Genomic DNA, 6,995 nt, shown 5'->3' with positions numbered 1-6,995 from the left:
ACCTGCCATTTTTACAAGGAGCTGGACGCGATACTTGGGGGTGACCCCACTGCCAATCTGAGGACCACGATGGACTGTTCAGAGCAGGGAGAGGAGAGGAAGGTGGAGGAGGGGAGGAGGAAACCGAGAGTGAGGGTACTGGGGTGGTGGGAGACGCCCCGGAGTCCCAGGAGGCATGCAGCCAGGAACTCTTCTCAAGCCAGGAGGAAGCTAGCCAGTTGCAGCAGCTGGAACTTGTTGGTGAAGAAGAAGCAGAGGAGCATGTTCCCGGTAAGCAGCTTTTATTTTCAGGATGGAAATGTTTCGGGAGAGGAGGGGGGGTTATGGCTGCATGCATGCATGCCTAGATGTGGAATAGCCCATTGATGTGGTGTATCACGTCTCAGTAATCGGCGTCTGTAATCTCTTCAAAAGTTTCTGCCAGAGCGTGGGCAATGCGCTTGTGCAAGTTTATAAGGAGAGCCACTGTGGTCCTTGTCCCAATCAGGCTTCGGGAGAGGAGGGGGGGTTATGGCTGCATGCATGCATGCCTAGATGTGGAATAGCCCATTGATGTGATGTATCACGTCTCGGTAATCGGTGTCTGTAATCTCTTCAAAAGTTTCTGCCAGAGTGTGGGCAATGCGCTTGCACAAGTTTATAGGGAGAGCCACTGTGGTCCTTGTCCCAGTCAGGCTAACGCGTCCGCACCCCTGTGCCGCGAGGGATGGGGGGACCATTGCTGCACACAGACAAGCTGCATAGGGACCAGGGAGGAATCCGCATTGCTGTAGAAGACCCTCCTGCTCTTCCCAGGTAACCCGCAGCAGCGAGATATCTTGCAGGATAAACTCCTGTGTAAAATGTAGGGATAATGTTCAGTGCAGTTCCCACCACGCTGCTCTCTGCCTTCTCCAATGCACAGAAACCCCAGTGCAGCCCTGACCCAAGCAGTTGCCCTTCCCAGGTGAGCTGCGGCAGTAAAATATCTTGCAGGATTAACTCCTGTGTAAAATGTAGGGATAGTGTTCAGTGCCGTTCCCACCACGCTGCTCTCTACCTTCCCCAAGGCACAGAAACCCTAGTGCAGCCCTGACCCAAGCAGTTCCCCTTCCCAGGTGAGCTGCGGCAGTGAGAGCACTCATTTCCCATTACTCACCATGTCTTCGCTGCTGTGGCCTCTCTGTGCTGTGCTTGCTATGTGTAAAGTATGCTACAATGAGACTAAAAACTCCTTCACTGTGATTATACACAATGCAGCCTCTGTAATAAATGTTTCCATTTTTGTTTTTTTTCTAATGACAGTGTCCTTGACTAGTACTAGTAACATACCGGCCCTATCACAGACTGCTGAAAAGCTACAAAACCTGAGGAGGAGGAGCAGGAGAAAGGAATTGGCTAAGAAGAAAAGCACTAAGCAGCTGATAAGCCTCCTGGCGCGCCAAATGGACTGTATGCAGTCACTGGTAGCCATGCAGGCAGAGCACTACCGTGCTGCCCCCCCAATCCCAAAGCTCTCTCCCTTGTGCCCCAATGTCATCTCAAAACCCCCTTCTCCAGCATCCAGGTTCTTACCACCACCAGCTGCCCCCAACACCTGTATGTTCACTTACCAGCCCTGAGAACTACGACCCTTACCCTCTGCACTCAACCCCCATCACCATGCAGCATTTTCATCCTGAAGTGCAGCAGTCATTGCACAGCATTCCAGTCAGGACATATTCAAACCTCTGACTGTACAGTTCACCACCCTACCTCCCTGCCCTTTTACTTACTTTCTTTTCAATAAATGATTTCTTTGCTTTTAAAACAGTTTTTATTATTGCAGAAAGTGAGACACCATACCCCAAGGAAAAAACAGGCACTGCAAATCATTGTAACCACTGCACTTCTCTCCCGTGCAAGGCACCAAACATTACTGTTGGCTTTCAGCCTCAAATTGCTCCCTTAAGGCATCCCTAATCCTTGTAGCCCTGTGCTGGGCCTCTCTAGTAGCCCTGCTCTCTGGCTGTGCAAATTCAGCCTCCAGGCGTTGAACCTCGGAGGTCCATTCCTGACTGCATGTTTCACCCTTCCCTTCACAAATATTATGGAGGGTACAGCACGCGGATATAACCGCAGGGATGCTGCTTTCCCCCAAGTCTAGCTTCCCATAAAGAGATCTCCAGCGTCCCTTTAAACGTCTGAAAGCACACTCCACAGTCATTCTGCACCGGCTCAGCCTGTAGTTGAACCGGTCCTTGCTCCTGTCAAGCTTCCCTGTATATGGTCTCATGAGCCAAGGCATTAACGGGTCAGCGAGATCTCCAAGGATCACAATGGGCATTTAAACGTCCCCTACTGTGATCTTCCGGTCTGGGAAAATATTCCCGGCCTGCAGCTTCCTGAACAGGCCACTGTTCCAAAAGATGTGTGCATCATGCACCTTTCCAGGCCAGCCTGTGTAAATGTCAATGAAATGCCCACGGTGATCCACAAGCACCTGGAGAACCATAGAGAAATACCCCTTCAGATTAATGTACTCGGATGCCAAGTGGGGTGGTGCCAGAATAGGAATATGCATCCCATCTATCACCCCTTCACAGTTAGGGAAACCCATTTGTGCAAAGCCATCCACAATGTCCTGCACGTTCCCCAGAATCATGGTTCTTCTTAGCAGAATGCGATTAATGGCCCTGCAAACTTGCATCAACATTATTCCAATGGTCGACTTTCCCACTCCAAACTGGTTCGTGACCGATCAGTAACTGTCTGGAGTTGCTAGCTTCCAGATTGCAATAGCCACCCGCTTCTCCACTGACAGGGCAGCTCTCAATCTGGTGTCCTTTCACCGCAGGGTGTGGGGGAGCTCCTCACACAGTCCCATGAAAGTGGCTTTTCTCATCCGAAAGTTCTGCAGCCACTGCTCGTCATCCCAGGCTTGCAGGACGATGTGATCCCACCACTCAGTGCTTGTTTCCCGAGCCCAAAGGTGATGTTCCATGGTGCTGAGCATGTCCGTTACTGCCACAAGCAATTTAGTGTCACATGCGTCAGGCGACTCGATATTATTGTCGGAATCCTCACTGTCACTTTGGAGCTGAAGGAATAGCTCAACTGCCAAATGTGATGTGCTGGCGACATTCATCAGCAAAGTCCTCAGCAGCTCAGGCTCCATTTCCCACATAAATCGCACTGCACAGAGACTCACAATGGCGTCAAACTGCTGGGATGTGAAGCGATGCACCACGGGCGTTGGGACAGGAAGCGGAATGACCCGCACCCTTCCGTCCCCTTCCCACAACCCACGGCGCCTAAGTGGGACGAGGTGCTCTGTGGGATAGCTGCCCACAATGCACCACTCCCAACAGTGCTGCAAATGCTGCAAATGTGGCCACACTGCGGCACTGGTAGCTGTCAGTGTGGCCACACTGCAGCGCTGTCCCTACACAGCTGTACCAACACAGCTGTAACTCCCAGCGCTGCACACCTCCAAGTTAAATTAAAGGGTTGCCCTGTCTTATTTTCAAGTGTCCTACACTATTTACAAAGGATAAAGCTCTGGCTTATTATCTATGGCTTTCTCTTCTCGTTGGTTTTGAGCGTCTGGTTTTTAGGTTGGTCTGAAATTTGAGCTTTTCATAGTCTCTCAATGTGCTTCAGCAACATGTGTCATTAATGAAGTGAATTGGGTAACTAGTCTCACCACTGTTTGTAATTCAGCCTATGACAAGCCCCAGGAAAGCAAGAAGGGCTCAGCCAGCTCTAATTAGGAAAACATGCCTAAGGCACAGTCCGTAGTATAAACAGAGACAGGACAAATCACTCACTAGAAGAAAACCAAAAGTGAGCATTCGACAAGACGTTGTGCATTCATACCAAACAAGAAACCTGCTGAACAAAACAATCCCCACACATGGACATCAGAATGACTCACTGTCACAAGAATAAAGAACCATTGCCAGTGAGGGGGAATATGAAGAGGCACTAAAAGGAAAGATCCTACAGAATGCGTAAATATATTTAATCAGAATAATGATTTCCAAGATTAAAAAATAAAAACTGAATCAACGGTACCAAATGTATATTATTGTGCTTAGTATGAATATAACAACAATTAATAATGGGATGACTTTAATCAGCAGCTATATATGTATTTGTCTAGGGCAGTGGAATTCAACCTGTGGGCTGTAGAACCCTGGGAGTCCACAGTCTATGTCTAAGATTTCCAAAGGAGTCTGCACTTCCATTTGAAAATTTTTCGGGGTCCACAAATGAAAAAAAGATTGAAAACCACTGGTCTATGGTGTCACATTTCAGGGAATAGTGCAATAAATCTAGGGGTTTCCACCAAAGGAAGCCATTTTAACAACACATCCATTGTGTTCTAGAAGATCATCATTAAAGAAGGGATTGTGGAATGTGGCAAATTCTTCATGACAAGAGAAATGCTGGCACAAAGTAAAAGAGATAAATCAAAATAGATACTATTTAGCAGCTCTATCTGAGAATCTCAAAGTATTTCATAAATGCTACTTGATAAGCCTTAAACATGCCTGTGAAGTTGGTACAATAAGCATTTTATAGATTGGGATGCTGAGGCAAGTGGAAGATCAATTAAAATGACTTTCCCAAGATCACACGTGAGTTTTCTGTTTGGTTAAGACAGCAAGTGGCTGTCAGAGCCAGGATTATTCCCAGGTTTCCTGACTTTCCTGTTCTAACCACAGCATACTATCCTATATATGGACAGAGAGACAAAAGGAAGAAAGATAGAGGACCTAGGGAAGAGACAAAGAAATAAATGAGGGAGGCTTATGTAAATAGAAGAAGACTATAATTAATAAATAATTAATAATAACGCATGGCTATTAAATAATGATTTTCATTTATAAATGTCAAACTGCTTTACAAAAGAGGGCAACTAAAACAAGAGTGAAGTGACTTGCTCAAAGTCACACAACAGATCAGCTAGGAACAGAACATAAGTCTACCAGCTCCTAAGGAATGGGAGTCATTTATGTTCATGAAATGAGCTGGAGACCTGTTTCATGTGACAATGTAATGGGGTACACACTAAGGGATGTTCTTTCCATTCAGAATGTTTTAAGTGATGCCTCTTTAACAGAAGAATGGAAAGGGTTGTTGGAACCAGAGCCTTTCCTGAGGTTTAGGAATGACTCTTTGAACAGTTGGAGAAAGAAGGAGAAGCTGGGGGGGTTGAGGGAGTGGGGAGGTAAAACTGATTGCAGCAGTTTATCTTTGAGGAGAAGACCGGGAATAGTTATAGGAAGTGTACCTGGAGAGCAGCGTAAAGGTGATGAGAGTGTGGTGAAGAAAAGAAAAAGGGTAGATCAAAAGCAACAGAAAGAAAGTGAGGACAAAGAAAATAGTAGAGAAAGAAAGAGGAACAGACCTACCTGAAACTATAAATGTGCTCCTAATTCTCCTCATACTGCATTAGGGGACATATTCAGCCTCCATGGCCATAGAAGCCTGGCAGTGAAATTTCACAATTCTGCTGTGTAAAGGGGGCAGGGAAGTAGGGGAACTATACATACGTAGCGGGTGTGCACTACCTCAGATGGTGTGGAACTCTCTTCCAGGAACTTCCCGCATAGCAATGTAAAAAGATCAAGGTTCCACAACCAGTTTGCAGTTTAGAGGGAAGACACATCCCCATCCCTTCCACATATCCCAACACATCCATGTGAGATCCTTGGCATCTGCTTGGCTTAGCATTTGCTTCTAACGGTATAAGAAGGCCTATTTAAATAAATGTACTTTTTTATTTTTACCCCACTGAGTAATGTCTTATAAATATAGTAATATCTCTAATAACTGTAAATCAGCTCTCAAGGTGTCAGTAGCAATATGGAAGTGCTTAGGTTGTGAGGACTTAGGGATGAATCCACAGCTATGAGAATGGAGATTCTTAATCATCTCTGCTTAGTTATGGCTCTTCCAGATTTGGGGCAGTGGCCTACAATTTAGCTCAGAATGTTCGTGCTGATGAAAGGGTCACAAACTAGAGGAAATAATCTAAAAATTAAAGCCTAATGCTGTTTTCACTCATGTTAATGGGGTTTTTTACCATTTACGTTGTTAGAGGAAGGATTGGGTCCTAGAAACAATATATAGGGAAACTCAGCAAAAACAATTCCACATAAGAGCTCGTAAACACATGAAATAGGTTACTAGGAAAGAAATTGGAGGAAAGAGTTATTAATGAGTTTAAGAGAAACCTAGATTTGTGTCTGAAGAAAGAAAGAATTGAAAAGTAAAGTGAAAAAGCAGGAAGGTGAAATTATGACCAATCAAAAGAGAGCAGGTGGTCAGGCAGAATGGGCTGTAAATAAATTACCTGTTCTTAAAGATTTGCATTCTTTTTGAATAATTCATTGTTTTTCCGTTATCCTTGTTCTGGAACAGTTGCTTACTTTTTAAAAAGCAGAGATCTACATGTGGACTATTTGTATAACATGATAGTGAAATGTGCTCCATGGCACAGCATCTGTCAGTTAAGTCCTATGGAAAACTAGCTCATCATTCCTTTCTAATCAGTCACAGTACAAAAAATGTCTTAGTTACGAATCATGTGATTAGCATTACAGGGAAAAATGTTATTATTTTCAACCTAAAGTATTTCATTGGCTCAGTGATGGAATTTAACATCAAGAATAGATCTTCTGTGTTTCAATGTGTTCATAACTTTCAGTGTAGTTAACTATGAAAGTCCTGTTTAATGCATAATATTATCAGACAGAAAGTACTTTCTTAAAAATCATTAGTCTACAGAGTCTATTTTGACTTCAGTCCATGTAAGTAACTCCCATATTATCAATGCAATGCTCGAATATGAAAAGTGAAGGGGACCCAAAAGAACACTTGTAATAGGCCATATATTGGTAGAGGAATCCAGAAGACCCTGTTCCAGGGAGTTGGATTGGACAAAGGCTCAGGAAATGGCCTGACAGCAGTGAGAGGAAGCCGTCCCAGGAAATTAAGATTTGGATGGGGGAAAAATCCCAGGACAC

The sequence above is a fragment of the Gopherus flavomarginatus genome, chromosome 5, assembly GCF_025201925.1.
Source record: "Gopherus flavomarginatus isolate rGopFla2 chromosome 5, rGopFla2.mat.asm, whole genome shotgun sequence".
In the NCBI taxonomy this organism is placed as follows: domain Eukaryota; kingdom Metazoa; phylum Chordata; order Testudines; family Testudinidae; genus Gopherus; species Gopherus flavomarginatus.
Note: the sequence above shows the minus strand (reverse complement) of the source record.